Source organism: Urocitellus parryii, unplaced genomic scaffold (genome assembly GCF_045843805.1).
Source record: "Urocitellus parryii isolate mUroPar1 unplaced genomic scaffold, mUroPar1.hap1 Scaffold_40, whole genome shotgun sequence".
NCBI classification, from domain to species: Eukaryota; Metazoa; Chordata; class Mammalia; order Rodentia; family Sciuridae; genus Urocitellus; species Urocitellus parryii.
The window spans coordinates 3143883-3159018 of record NW_027553586.1 but is presented as its reverse complement, the minus strand read 5'-3'; the positions used below and the strand labels follow the sequence as shown (position 1 = coordinate 3159018).

Genomic DNA, 15136 nt, shown 5'->3' with positions numbered 1-15136 from the left:
AGGCAGGCTGATCTTCCACTGAACACGTCCAGAGCTGGTCTTCACAGGTTCCTGGGCTCAACACTCTGTGCTTGGGGGCCTCTCAGGGGTCATGACAAACCTAGAGCTGAAGTGACATGTCTCGGCTGCTCCACTCCAGGTACCCATGCAGTCTGGCACTGCCAAAGCCAGTGATCTGTGGGAGGGGAGAGTGCTGTGCCCCAGAGAGGCATGGGCACCTCTTGCAGCCAGAGTTGAGCCCCCAGAGCCCCCAGCTGCTTATGAAGCCCGTCTTGCTTTATCATCTTCCTCCTTTCTCCCACCACCACCACCAAAGACAAGGTGATAAAGCCTGAGAGTGGACAATTCCCCTGAGTGTGTCTGCAAAGAACTGAAGCAGTCCAACTCAAATAAACCTGTCATGTGTGCGTCCCCTCACCCCAGTCCCTTGGCCACCTGAGGCTCTACTCCCCATCTTAGCAGATGCAGACACTGATGTTGGAAACATGAGGGGGCATGGTCACAGAGAAGGAAGGGAAGTGAGGACACAGGTGCAGTTGTCTGACTCCCCCAGTCCCAGTGACTGCAGAGGTCAGAAAGGTCAGACAGGTGTAAAATGATGATTACCTTCTGACAGGACTCATTCATTCCCACTCTCTTGACTCATCACAGGTGCCACAAGATGCCTCACCATGAGAAGTGACAACCAGAGCTTCCTGTGGGATCCTCCAAAGGACTTCATCCTTCTGGGCGTCTCTGACAGACCATGGCTAGAACTTCCTCTCTTCGTGGTCCTCCTGGTGTCCTACATTCTGGCCATGCTGGGAAACATTTCCATCATCCTGGTGTCCCGGCTAGATGCCCAGCTGCAGAGCCCCATGTACATCTTCCTCAGCCACCTGTCCTTCCTGGACCTGTGCTACACGACCACCACGGTCCCCCAGATGCTGGCCAACATGGGCAGCTCCAGGAAGACCATCAGCTACGGTGGCTGCACCATGCAGTATGCCATTTTCCACTGGCTGGGGTGCACCGAGTGCATCGTCCTGGCTGCCATGACCGTTACGTGGCCATCTGTGAGCCCCTGCGGTATGCCATTATCATGCACCGCCCTCTCTGCCAGTAGCTTGTGGCTGTGGCCTGGCTCAGTGGCTTTGGCAACTCCCTCGTTCAAGTGGTCCTGACAGTCCAGCTGCCCTTCTGTGGGTGGCAGGTGCTGAACAACTTCTTCTGTGAGGTGCCAGCTATGATCAAGCTGTCGTGTGCGGATACCGCAGTGAATGACACCACACTGGCCGTTCTGGTGGCCTTCTTTGTGCTTGTCCCCCTGGCTCTCATCCTCCTCTCCTATGGCTTCATTGCCCGGGCTGTGCTCAGGATCCAGACCTCCATGGCACGGCACAAGGACTTTGGGACCTGTTCCTCCCACCTGGTGGTGGTCTCCCTCTTCTACCTGCCTGCCATCTACATGTATCTACAGCCCCCCTCCAGCTACTCCCAAGAGCAGGGCAAGTTCATCTCCCTCTTCTACTCCATAATCACACCCACCCTCAATCCCTTCATCTACACCCTGAGGAATAAGGACGTGAAGGGAGCTCTCAGGAGACTCTTGGCCAGGGCCTGGAAGCCCTGCAGAAGATGAAGATCCATGTCATGGCCATGTCCATCACCTGGATAGCAGGAGGCAGTAGTCACGTGCAGAGTGCCTTCCCACAAGGGGCTGAAAATGCACAGTGGGTAGGTACTGTGAGATCCACTGCCTCAACACCTCCCTGTGGTCACAGTGCCTAAAATCCCATGTCTACTGATGAAATCACTCACAAGTGTGTAATTACAAGAAACCATGTGTTTTTGAGAAAGGTTTTAGTGTGCTGGTGTGAAACAAAAATTTGTCAGATGAATTAATTTCGAACTTCCCGATTCTTGCCCCTTTTCCTCTTTCTCCATTTCTATTTCTCTTCTGTTTGTCCCCTCTTAAGCTCCCTTCCTTTCCCATTACTCCTAAGCATATATAATACAGTGTGAAACTATCTTATTTGCTTATAATAAATGCAGGGTCTTCATAGATTTGAAGATGAATTCCACATAGATTTTTCAAAATCTTACAAGAATGAAGAGGAGTGCTTTCTTCCTGTGAACACAGATAATTTTTTTTTCCATAGCTCAAATTTCCTTCTTTGCAAAGTTTTCCCACCATTGACTGGCAACTAGTGACACCAAACCCACTCTGGATATGTAAGACTCCACATCAGGTTCCAAGGACAGGGAAAATACACCATAATCTCTTACCTTACAAAAGGATTTTTCCAGTTGAGAATGCAAGCTATACATACTAATGACGGTTAGAACAATAAAACTTTTAAAATTTTTCAAGATAAGCTACCCAAATTGAACCAAGAGGACATAGAAAACCTAAACAGACCAACAGCAATGAGATTCAATCAGTAAATGAAAAGCCTTGCAACAAAGAGAAGCGCAGGATTCCCAGTTGAATTCTATGATATAAAGAGAGGGTGTTATGGTTAGGATGTATTTTGTCTACCAAAAGCTCCTCCCTTGGGGCAAGAAGGTTTCAAGGTGCAATGACCTAACCAGTGGGTAACACCATTGAAAGGGCTGAGGCTTTGGAAGGATGGGGGGAGAGTGGAAGGGGGGCGTGGGGGCGTGGACGGGGGGCGTGGATGGGGGCGTGGTCATGGGGTGGTGCGCTGCTGGAGGCGTGGCCATGGGTGGTGCGCTGCTGTGGGCGTGGCCATGCCATGACAGAGGGTCTCCCTGGCCCTCCCTCTCTCTGCTTGAAGGTCGCCCTGGCTGGGCAACTTCCCTGCGCCACAACTTCCCCCATGATGCTCCCTCACCTCAGAGCAAGGAGCCAGGGATCTTGACTGGCCCTCTGAGACCCTGAGCCCACACAAGCTCCTCTGCCTCCAGGCTGGTCTTGCGGAGTGTTTGGGTCACAGCAGGGAGGAGGAGCTGACTGGTACCAGGGACACACACATGCTGAGCCTAACCAAAACCTGAAGAGGACATGTCAAGGTGAGAAGGCCACAAATTAATGACCTTGATCAACGCAGATGAAAAACTCCTGAACGAAATGTAGTATTTTCCTGAAATGTGACCTGAGGAAGCGAAGGATCACGCCACTGGAACCCACTGTAGCCAAGGAAGTTCCGCTCCCCGCCCCCCCCCCTCTGTGCATGCATGCACACCCAGGGCCCTGCAGTGTAGTGCTCTGGGCACTCTGCACACGTTCAGAGCTGCCTTTTCTGGAGCCCTCTGCTGGGTGCTCGCCTGGATGCTGGAATCTGTGTGGGGTGTTTAATACCCTGACCTAAGGGACAGCCTGTGCCTAGTAGAGGACAGTAGGCAGAGAAACAAGCAGCAGCCAGCTTCAGTGATCAGTGATTGGAGGCCAGAGTGCTTTCTCTACGTGAGCAATGTGCAACCGAAAGTTAAAGTTAAAAACCACCATTTACACAGGCTCAAAAATTTAAGTTTTAAGTGTGGTAAAATGTGTGCAAAAGTATATCCCGAAAGCTTGTGAAACTATGTGGAAGTAAAAACGAAATCTTAACTAAACGGAGGGCTATTCTTTTAAAAATAAATAAATAAATAATAACTTCAAGGTAGAAGTATAGCTAGCTTTCATAGAAGGCCTGGGGTCCAGGCGAGCAGCCCAGTGCACCTATGCTCACCACCTGGCTGGGCCCTCCTAACCCCACAGGAGGGCTGTCCTCTCAAGATATGCCAGCAGCTAGCAAGAGCAGGCAGAAACTCGATGTCTGCCTAATACCTCCTGCAGAGAAGGGAGGCTCCAGGACAGAATTCCAAGTTGGCAGTTTCTTTCTTCATGTTATAGATTCATTTACACTAAATATGTTTTTTTTTAACTCCTGTCTTGTTTTTGTCAAATGTTAACATAGCCAAACCCAGAAAATAACAATGAACGTCTAAAACTTAAGAAAGAAGGAAAAATCGTGATGAGCTTTCTGACACTAAAGGCAAAAATAAAATATAAGTCCACAAGGCTGTAGGATTTGATGTTAAAATATGAGGAAAAGATGAATAACTATTGCAGGTATCAGGACCACAAAGAATTTTTTCCAATGGACTGCCACAGAGTCACTGGATAATAAATACCTCAGAGCCCCTTATAATTACCTTTTGGAGGATCCAGACTGGCATAGAGGAGCATTTTAGTAAATGCATGGGTGCAAGTCACAATTCGACAGGAGGCAGCCTGTAATGCAGCACTCTGAGGAGGTGATCTTGTTCTGGGAAACATCTGAGAGTACTAAGAACTGCACTTCTCAAAACAGATGTGCTAGTTCAAAAAGTGCTCTAAGCCTGGCACAGTGGATCATGCCTATAATACCAGGCTGAAGCAGGAAGATCGTGGGTTCAAAATCACCCTCAGCTACTTAGTGAGGTCCTGAGACACTTAGTGAAGTCTGTCTCAAAATAAAACATAGAGGGTTGCTGGGGGTGTTGCTCAGTGGTTAAGCACCTCTGCGTTCAATCAACTTAGCAAGGCCCTCAGAAACTCAGTGAGAACCTGTCTCTAATAAAATACACATGCTCTGCAAAAAAAAAAAAAAAAAAAAAAAAAAGACAAGAAAGAAAGAAAAAGGGATTGGGGATATGGCTCAATGTTTAAGCACCCTGGGTTGAATACCTAGTAACAAAATAATAAAAAAAAAATTAAAAAAAAAACTTGTCTCAAACTCTAGAAGGTAGAGACTAATTTTCCACCCAATGAACCAGCACTGGTCTTCATGACATGCGTGACAGAATGCAGTGGAAGACGATCTCCACCTTCCAGACCAGGTTGTAGGAAGATGGTAGTTTCCAGGTAGTTATGCTTCTTTAGGGCCTGAGACATCAGGAAACTCAGTAGTTCAAAGGCTGCCATTCAGGGAGGCACCCAGGGTGAACTTGTGGGGTCACCATAAATGTCCTCGGACACCTGATGAATTGAGAAGTGTGCACCCAGGAGAATACTATCCAGACTTTGGAAGGGAGTCCATGCTGCCATCGTCAAGGATGAATCCCCAGCAGGTGAAGTGAGTCGAACAGACAGGTGATGTCGCCTGCAGAACCTACAGCAGCCCAGCCCTGGCTCACCCCTTCCTCATTCTACCACAGGAGGAAACAGCAAAGAGCAGGCCACACCGATGGCGGGCAGCCTGCTGGCCCCGTATCATGGGCCTCCTAGAGTCCAGAGCCATGGGAAATAAACTTCTGATCTTTACTACATAAGTAAATAACTGGAAATCAAACTTACACAAGCAGAAAATAGAGACTGTGGGCCTGGAGAGATGTTGGTCAGAGGCTACACGGCTTCAGATAGGCTCTCAAGAGCCCTGTGGTCCAGGTAGCGACTCCAGAAAACAATACTGTGTTGTTACCCAGGGGCTCTGATGCCAAACCCCACCAAGTAGGTCAGGTGAGCTTGATTTAGCCATTCCACCATGTATACATATTTTAAAAACTCACCATGTGTGCCATAGATATGTTCAATTTTTATTTGACAACTTTAGTTTAATTTGAAATTTTAAAATGTGGTAGTCGTCGGGAAAGCCCACTTCAGTTAAGGTAACCAAAGATGGCTTCTCAGAACGGGGGCCATTGGCATGAACTGAAAAGATGAGGAAGGACCAGGCTTGTGAGGAAGAGGGAGGAGAACTTGAAGATTGTGAAGAACAAGGTCCAAAGCCAAAGAAAGGCCATGTGTCCACAGCAGCCAGAGATAGAGGAAGCCACAACCACAGGCCACAGGTCAGAGCAAGCCAGGACTCACAGTGGCAGCCATCCATGAAGAGCTCCCAGGGGCAGTGCTGATCCTGGGGAGCATAAGGTCCTTCTGCCCCCTGAGGAGGCCCTGCCTAGGTCTGGCTGTGGGAGGCCTACTCAGTAGGACGCTGAGTTCAGCACCTCTGAACACCCCAGAAAGGGGTGTAGATACACAGAAGCCAGGCAAAGCTCTACTTCTGGTCCTTCCCTGAAGCCCTAGGTGTCTACAATAAGATTTTATCTTACAGTCCTGTGCTTTAACAAACTAGGTACCACCTCAAAGGCACTCTTTGCCAGCCCTGGTTTCTGTCCTTGGTCCTAGCTTTTCCTTACTACTTCTCTGCCCACAGGTAGCCTGTCTATATTGCACATGCCTGCAGCTGACACTGCACCAAAGTGTGCACACTGCCTGGCCCATACGTCTTTCACCTTTTCTAGTCTTCTCTGCATGGATCTAGAGGCACTATCTATGACCCAGCTAGTCCTCATAGCAACTCTAGATTTCCCATAGCTCTAGCCACCAATGACCATGAAGGTTCTCATGTTTCCAACAGTTGTGCCTGCTAAAAGAGAAGCAATGCATCCTTCAACCTCAGATAACAAAGATGTTGCTCCATGCCACTAGACCAGTGCTATACTAGGTCAGCATGTTCTCCCGTACTGCTCTGCAGGAAAAAGCTTTCCCATCCTCAAATAAGTCCTTAAGTCTGGGAGAAGTAATGGTTTCTTCAAATGTGCATGCACCGTTTCAAGATACTAGGGTCAAGAAGAATCAGAGAAACGTGGTAACATAAGGAACACAAAAAGTCTTCATTAAATGAATGGTCCAACAAAATTAGAGACCTTGATATAATGAAAATGGGAGAACAACATAACAGTTGGGTTAAAACAAAATCAGTTCAATGAAGAAAGTTTATACCAGGAGTCAACCCATGACACCCACCCTGATTCAGGCACAGATGACTTCCTATTCCTCTTAGAATAAAGTTCAAAATACTCACCATGGTCCACAGTCCCCATGACCAGGCAATGATCTCCGTAATCCTTTTGTACCTTCCCTTGATTTTTCTCCCTCCCCCCAGGGCCTGTGGCATTATTTCATATCCCTGCACTTAATCCAATGCCTCTGGTAGCACCTTGCTCCCACTTTTCCTGCCATCACAGGATAATGAAGCCCTCACTCAGAAGCAAGCCAGTCTTGGAACCGTGAACACTGAATGCCTAGTTTGTGTCCTTTACAGAACCTTCTTTATTGTATTTATTGTACTTAATTTATTTTACCCCTAAATATTAACTGAAATGAAGGAGACCAGACATACTATCTTGGACACTGTTCTAACCTACATAACTACTTGCACTTTATCTTCCAGGACTCAGTCAAATTTGCAAAATGAGTAAATAGATGCATGGAGACACTCATGGACTCTCTGCTTCTCTAGGCTTTCAGGTCAGGACCTCCACATATGGCCCACATCAGCCAGTATCCCTCAATCTCCCTTGATAAGCTTTTTCATTGGCAAAAATAATTTTGGCAAGTCATTTTTTTAAAGAGATAAGCACCATACTCAGGTTCTCATACATGCTAAAGCACTCTACCACTAAGCCATATACCCAACACCTGGGTCAATGCTTTTAAACAAAACAAGATTCCTATAAAATTGTCTAGTGTTGGGGGGGGGTTGAGGTGAAAATTGGAGGGAGCCATATATGGAACACAGAGTTTTTGTGGCAGATGAAAGGCCTTGTGAGGACCACACTGCATACTCTTTGCACTGCTGAGGTTTGGGGAAACCTTTCTGTACCATGCCCACCCCAAAAGAAAAACTTGCCAGCCTAGATTCTTCAGAACTAAATGGAAAACATTCATCAGATACACTGAACAGACATCTATGGACAATTTAATCCAGCAACAATAAATTCATTTGCTTCTCCATGAAGCAATGACCATTCTTTGAAATAATTCATATTGTCAGGCGTGGTGGAACACACCTGTAATCCCAGCAGCTCAGGAATCTAAGACAGAAGGATTGCAAGTTCAAAGCCAGCCTCAGCAAACAAAAGATGCTAAGCAATTCAGTGAGATCCTGTATCTAAATAAGGCTGGGGATGTGGCTCAATTGTCAAGTGCCTCTGAGTTCAATTCCTTGAACCAAAAAAAATCATATTTTTGAGTACAAGGTAAATACAAGAAATAGAGGTAACTTCTTGCACCCTATAAGATCATAAATGAAAGAAGGAAGAAGTTAATGACAAGAAACAAACCTTTTAATGCCTGGAGGTTAAAATATACAAATCTGGATTAGGATTGGATAACGGATACAATCAGGGGAGAAAAAATTTCAGAAATAAATGGGAACAGGGATACAATACGTCAAAATCCATTGGTTTACTAACACCCATAAATAATTTATGTACCTATATATCAATGGAAAATGAACTGAAAAAGAAATTAGAAAATTATCCCATTCAAAATAGCCTCAGAAAACAATATAATACTTTGGAATATGTATAAGAAAAGGTATGAAATAGTTCTACAATGAAAACTACAGAATACTGAAGAAAGAAATTAAAGACCTTTGAAGATGGACAGATCTCCCAGGCCCTAATTCTGCCTATCTTAGGCAGAATTAATATTGTCAAATTAACCATACTATCCAAAGTGCTTTGCAGATTCAATGCAATTCCTATAAAAATACCAATGAGTTCCTTTGTAGAAATAGAAAAATCACCCATAAAACTCATTTGGAAATATTAGAGAATCAGAATAGGCAAAGCAGTCATTAGCAAGAAAAGTGATACAGGAGGCATTACAATCAGTACCAGAACCATGGTAAACAAGAGAAGACATGGCTGGGGATGTGGCTCAAGCGGTAGCGCGCTCGCCTGGCATGCGTGCGGCCCGGGTTCAATCCTCAGCACCACATACCAACAAAGATGTTGTGTCTGCCGAGAACTAAAAAAAAAAGTAAATATTAAAATATTAAAAAAAAGAGAAGACACAGAGAAAAACCCATATAAGTACAGTTATCTAATATAAAACAGCACCAAAAACAAACACTGAATAAAAGATAGCATTTTCAACAAATGGTGCTGGGAAAACTTGAAATACACATGTAGCAAAATGAAATTAAATCCCTACTTCTCACCCTGCACACAACTCAAAGTGGATCAAGGTCTTAGGCATCAGAACATAGAGACCCTGCAACTAACTGAAGAAAAAGTAGGAATGTAAGCTTAGGAACTTACTTTCTTAACAACACCAGTACAGCACAAGAAGTAAAATCAAGAATCAATAAATGGGATGGAATCAAAGAAGCAGCCTTTAAAATTCTTCTCAGCTCAAGAAATAATAATATGAAGAGAAAGCCTACTGAACAGGAGAAAATCTTTACCACCTGCACCTCAGTTTCAGCATTAATCTCCAGGATATATGAAGAACTCAAAAACTTTACACTACTACTACTAATAATATTAATAATAACAACAACAATAACAACCACCCAATCAATAAATGGACTAAGGATCTGAACAGACACTGCACAACAGAAAAAATACCATCAACAAACATATGAAAAAATGTTCATGTTTAGTAATTATAAAAATGCAAGTCAAATCTACACTGAGATTTCATCTCACTTCAGTCAGAATGGCAATTATCAGGAATTCAAGCAACAATAAATGTTGGGGGGATGTAGGAAAAAGGTTCATTCATACCTTGCTGGTGGGAAGGGAAATTTTCAATTTATCATTATGGAAAGCAGCATGGAGATTCCTCAGAAAACTTGGAATTGACCCAGTTATCCCACTTCTCAGTTCATACCCAAAGGATTTAAAGTCAGAATACTACAGTGATGCAGCCACATCAATGTTATAGCTAAACTATAAAACCTGTCTAAGTGCCTTTCAACAGATGAATGAATAAAGAAAATGTGGTATACATACACAACCATATATTACTCAGCCTTAAATAAGAATGAAACCATGGAATTTGGTGATAAATGAATAGAGCTGGAGAATATCATGCTTAAAAAAATTAACTAATCCCAAAGAACCAAAGGCTGAATGTTTTCACTGAACTTCAGATGCTAATTGACAATAAGGGTTGGGGTTCCTAGGGACAAACAGAGGTACTGTGGATAAGGCAGAGGGGAGTGAAGGAAGGGGGAAAGGAATGGAGGTAGGAAGAATAGCAGAATGAATCTGACATAATTACCCTATGTGCATATATGACTACATGATCAGTGAGTCTACGTCATGTACAACCAGAAGATTGAGAAGTTATGCTCCATTTATGTATGATGTGTCAAAGAGCATTCCACTGCCATGTACAACTAAATAGAATGAATAAAAAATGTTTTTAGGTGCTCTGGAAAAAGAAACACATATCAAATAACTGTAAAAGATTAAAAGGTGTATCAAAGATGAAATCAGAATTAGAAATCACCTGATCTAATCCACCTATTTCATTAATGAAAAACCTTATTACAATACTAACATATCCCCAACCAGAAAAGAAATGAGAAAGTCAAATAATTATCAAAATTATACTACATACAGAATTATAGTTCACATGTGAAAAATACTGTGATACATACAAGAAGAATAAAATTTTATAAGATGAAGGCAATCCTCATGCTGCTGTCATTTTCTGGCTTAAAATTGTCACCCACGCTTCTCAAGGAAAAAAGATGATGGACATGGAGTCAAACTAATGGAGTTCCCTCCACAGCCATCTGTTTCCTTCTCTGGCTTAGTATCCTTCATCCTTACTGCAAGTTATACTATTCCACCACAAGGATGAAAGATCACCCAAAGGATCATGGCAGGCACACATGAGGAACACCAAAATTGGAGGCGAATGAGAAAGGAGGGCTGTGCTATTACTATCATCAATATGATGGACTAACACTAGCTTCCCTGTGTGCCTAATGCTAGGAATTCAAAAAGAAGTGAGATAATATGAACCTTTACTCAGCCATAAAATAAATGAAATTATGTCATCTGCAAGAAAATGGGTGGAGACCATAATACTAAACAAAATAAGTCAAACTTAGAAGATCAAAGATCATATGCATTCTCTCATATGTGCAAGCTAGAATGGAAAAAGAAATAGAAAGGTGTGGGGGATGATCTCAGGAAGATGAAAGGGAGGTAATTAAAGAAAAAGACCAAGGGTTGAGAGGTAGGCAGGGAGGGAAGAAGTGCTGGGAAGCAATATTGGCCAAATTATATTTTTAAATTTTGTGCATGTATAAATATGTAACACAAATCCTTCTTATGTACAATTATAATGCACAAATTTTAAAAATGTTGAAAAAAATAATAGCCAGTGTGAACTGATTGTTTCAGCTTTAAAATCTACGAATATCTATAATCATTTAATGATGCTCTGTCTTTTGGAAGCCCTATTACATATGTACACATGTATGTGTAATTTTTTCTGCATATTTATATTACTGTACTAAACATAGATAGATAGATAGATTGATTGATTGATTGATTATGACACTCAAGACTTACAAAAGAACTCAACCTATTCATAATCAGGGTGAGCCCCTGACCTTCTAAATGTGGACCCACTTAACAAAAGACAGCATGATTTATGCTCATATTTTATATAATGGCTTGTGGTTTTCTAACTTAAGTGCTTTTTGTTTGGGTCCTTTATTTATTTTAACCCAAATTTGATATCCCTACAGATATATTCATGTTCTAAAACAGAACGGGATAGACAACCTGTCCAATATTAAAAGTAAATATATTAAATACCAAATAAAAATGCTATTATATATTTTTCAGCATCCAAAACAGTGCTAAATGCGAAAATAGGTTCCAAGGAAAAACTTTCTGAATAACAAAGAGTAAGAATCAAAAAATAGAAAACTATAAAAGTAACCTTACCCATATACCTTATAAAGGCAACATAAAATGACTTACTTACATATCATAATATAGAAGTTATGGTAGCTTATAGTTATAGGTATTTAATTATATGAGCATTTACTCCCTGCTGAAGAGCATTTATGGTTCAAGGACAGATCTTCTGTTTCTACACTAATATCAATCATTCTTCCAACCATAGGAAAGTTCATTACTGAATTCTCATTCTGTGTCATATGGTCAATCACAAAACAATGCATTATGGTCTCTTCAGTACATTTATAAAACACTGTAATGAAAAACTAACGGTTGCAAATAAGTTGATGATATACACTATAGAAATGTTCATCCAACTAATGACTTTAGACACAAAGAACACACAATGTCAATTAGTGTTATTCTTTCAATTTCACTACATGAGACAATAAACCAAATGTTCAAGTTCTAGTAGTTGTAATAAAACTTTCTAAAATAGATATAAAAGTACTTAAGTTTGGGCTGCAGTTGTATCTCAGTGGTAGAGCACTTGCCTAGCATGAGTGAGGCACTGGGTTCTATCCTCAGCACCATCTACAACTAAAAAATATATAAATTAAAATATTTTTTAAAGTATTCAAGTTTTTAGAAAATTTTGACTTTCCAGTTGGCAACAGGACCACAATGTGCCAATAGAGCAAATCAGGAGTAAGGCATGTAGGCCCCCATCCTGTTTCAAATCTGGTGTTACTGTAGAATACTGTAGAATACTGGGATTCTTACAAGAATCTCACATAAAGCCCAAGAACATATTCAATACAAAACTACCCTATGTACTTTGGGTTTTTTGTTTTGTCTTTTTAAGCAGCAATCAGACTTTTAACCTAATAAGAGAATCATTTTAGAAGTCATAATAGCTGGGATAGGTGTGGTGGGGCACAAGTGTAACTCAAAAACTCAAGAGGAAGAGGTATGAGGATGGTAAGCTTGAGGTCAGGCTGGGCAACTTACCAAGAACCTGTCTCAAAATTAAAAATAAAAAGGACTGTGGCTGGGGTTAGGTGGTAAAGAACCTTTGAGTTCAACCCCCAGTTTAACAACAACAACAAAATCCAAGAGTGGTATTCATCTTTCTTTTCAACTGAAAGGGTAAAGTACAAGGGGTCACCACAACTTGTTACAGACTAAAATCCAACTAATAATTCCAACAGCACCTGCTGTTCTAGCAGGGAAGGCTACCAGGAGGTCTAGTGGTGTTATCCATTTCCTCAGCACAACAGTCACAGGGGCAGAATACTACTTCCAAATGAGTGACATCATCAAGGTAGCTTGCAATGTACAGAAAGCAACACTTAAAAATCATTTTATCTTGGCTAGTTGAGCAGTCCGTGCTTTCACATAAGTCTTGAGCTGGTCCACCATCTTGTTGATCTTCCATTCCAGCCTGGCATATCTGGCAAACTCATCCATCTTGTTGACCATGGAGAACAATTGCTTCATATCCTGGATCTCTGCCCTCATCTGCGGCTCTGGCTCTGCATCATTCTGCAGCACTCTGGACATGAAGGAGGACAAGGTCAGAAGGAGGATCAGAAGGACATTGCATCCAAACAGGAAGCAGAGGACCAGCAGCCACGTCCAGCTCTGGGACTTGGTCAAGTTCTTCCATTCTTCCCAGATACTCCCTGCAGCCCAGGCACCTCTAACAGAAGCTCCAAGGGGACCTCATCACTAGGTGCACCCGCAACTGCTCACTGAGTCCCACTAGCCCTGCTTCCTTGATTGAGGTTTGTAAAATTTATTCCTACACACATTACATTTTTGATGCTTTCTTTAATTGTTATAGCCCAACTTAGATTATGGATCAGCCCAATAAGCACCCTATAAAATGGAGGATATTAATAGATAAGACAAGATTAGATAATAGGATAAATAATGTTAAGTTATCCTGACTGTACTTAAAAGAATTTAGCTTTTGGCTGGAGTTGTGGCTAAGTGGTACAGCGCTTACCTAGCATTTGTAAGACACTGGGTTCAATTCTCAGCACCCCATATAAATAAAGTCTATTGACAACTTAAAAACAAAACAAAACAAAACAAAACCTTGCCTAAGTGACTCCATTTGGAAGTTCCAAAATGTAACCCTAGTTATATAACTTATTTCTTATAAAAGTTGTTTATTTTTGTACTGCATGTGTTTGGAACAAGGATGTGGTTATATGCATTGGGTGGCTGATTGTTAACTTTAGCTTCTGTGTCCTCCTTGCTTGCTTGCATCTACATTTTCGAGGATGTTGTTTTTCCCCTTATAAACCCCATAGAACTTGCACCCTGTACTGTTCCTGGCAGAAAAAGTTTGGGTCCATCAGGGAGCAGTCGCCAGCTAGCTAAATAAAGACTCTCCAATTTGGAAAAAATTCAGTTGAGAGTGTTTTCCGAGCTATAGACCCACAACAAAATGGTATCTTTTTTTTTTAATCTCTATTTATGAGCATTCACTTCTACCATATATACAATTGATTTTTATTTGTAGGTTGATCTTGAATCCTGCAATTTTACTATTACTTCCAGTCATTTTTAAAAGATTCAGTGATTTTTACTATAAATGTTCATGTTTTCTGCAAATAAAGTTAATTTATTTTTTTTAATTTTTCATTAGTATGATTTTTAGTGTTTTTCCCCCCTTAACTGAGTACATCGACAGACTCTTTAGTAGCAAACAGAAAGAAATGATATGTACAAAACCCCGTTTGTTTCTGAGGATTTGGTTAAGTATTCAGTCTATTGTCATTAAGTATTGTGTTTCTGATAAGTTTTTAATAGATTCCCTGTGTCAGATTGAGGCACTTACTTTCTATTCCTAGTTTGCTAAAATTTTAAACAGAAGTTGATATTGGGTTACTAGGAAATACTTTTCTACACTTATTGATTTTATGAATATATATGTGTATATGTATATGCATATATGTCATTTTATATCATTGATATGGAATTGCATTGATCAATTTTGGAAAGTTAAATCAACTTTGCATCTCTATGAAAAACTTTGGAATGATATATTAGCCTATTTCGTATATTGTTGAATTTTCTTTGCCAAGTTTTGGTTAGAATTTTTGCATCCAAGATCATTATGTGGGGGGTTGGGGTGGGAGTGTTGGGGGGAATCATTAGGGAATTAGTGATCTTAGTTTATAATAATATTCTCTTGCAATGCTCATTCCTGGTTTTTTTTTTCATGAAAATAATACTGGACCCATTAAGTGAGTTGAAAAGCACTTCATCTTTCTTTATAGTTTTGTGTAAAATTTTATTACTTCTTCCTTTTGTAATTGGAATTCAATATTGTTGCCACTTGAGATTGGATTGGTATTGGTACAAGGGTTTTTAATTAAATTTCTATTTCTTTTATAGATACAAGACAATTGGCCAAATCTATTTCTTCTTGAGTAAATTTTGGTTTATTTTGAACTTTGTAAGAATTTATTCATTTTATAATAGTTGTCAAATT

General features: G+C 41.3%; 2 pseudogenes; one reads left to right on the top strand and one right to left on the bottom strand.

The window, feature by feature from the left end:
• Positions 1-671: 671 nt before the first annotated feature.
• LOC144252307 (olfactory receptor 2B11-like) lies at positions 672-1621 on the top strand (annotated as a pseudogene).
• Positions 1622-12765: 11144 nt separating this feature from the next.
• Positions 12766-13191, bottom strand: LOC144252301 (guided entry of tail-anchored proteins factor 1 pseudogene; annotated as a pseudogene).
• Positions 13192-15136: the final 1945 nt, after the last annotated feature.